Below are 946 nucleotides of genomic sequence, written 5' to 3' on the forward strand. Positions count from 1 at the left end.
GTTCGGGCCGTTGCGGCGGGGGAGTGGGGAGGGCCTGTCATAAACATTTATTGCCCCAATGAATCCCTCGCTCTAACCTTGACGCTATTTACCGAGCAGGAGGCCTCGGGAGGTCACAGTGTTGCCCAGCCATTGCTGTGGGTGCTGGATGGGGAGACCAGGCTGGGCCCACCCTGGAAGGGGCACACATGGGAGTCTGCGTGGTGTGACAGAGCAGGTGACCGACTCAGGTGGTTCATGATGTTGCTGATGGCCACAATGTGCCAGAGCAATAAGGAGAGCCTGGCACCTTCCCAGGGCATGGAGAGGGAGGTGCCTTGGGCTGACCAAGGTGGTCTGGTGTCTGTCTACATGTCTCTGACCTTTTGCTACATGCATGGGGTCTAGCCACATTACCCCAACCCTCCTTGTATTCCCGGGATCCTCTGGGCTCTCCCTGGGCAGCGGTCATCAATCAGTGCCGCATTGCAACGTGATGGGAAGGACAGAGCAGCGACTACACCAGGGATGTGGCGGGGAGAAAGCTGACAGGGGGTTGGTCTCCTCTCCCATATAACAAGTGACAGGATGAGAGGAAATGGCCCAAGTTGTGCCAGGGAAGGTCTAGGTTAGATATCAGGAAAAACTTATTTACAGCGAGGGTTTTGAAGCCTTGGAAGAGGCTGCCCATGGAGGTGGTGGAGTCCCCATCCCTGGAGGAGTTTAACAGACGTGTGGATGTGGTGCTGAGGGGTGTCGTTTAGGGACCCTGGCAGTGCAGGGGGAACGGTTGGTCTCTCCCATCCAGACAATTCTGTGATTCTGTGAGGAGAAACCGAGGGCAAAAGGTGCGGGGGCAGTGGCACAGCCGGAGGACACGTCCCCTGTGACCGGGCACATGGGACTCCCTGGTGGCAGCACATCCTGCTCCCAGGACCGGTGGAGCATCCGCATCCTGCCCCGCACC

The sequence above is a fragment of the Buceros rhinoceros genome, unplaced genomic scaffold, assembly GCF_000710305.1.
Source record: "Buceros rhinoceros silvestris isolate BGI_N320 unplaced genomic scaffold, ASM71030v1 scaffold18798, whole genome shotgun sequence".
NCBI classification, from domain to species: domain Eukaryota; kingdom Metazoa; phylum Chordata; class Aves; order Bucerotiformes; family Bucerotidae; genus Buceros; species Buceros rhinoceros.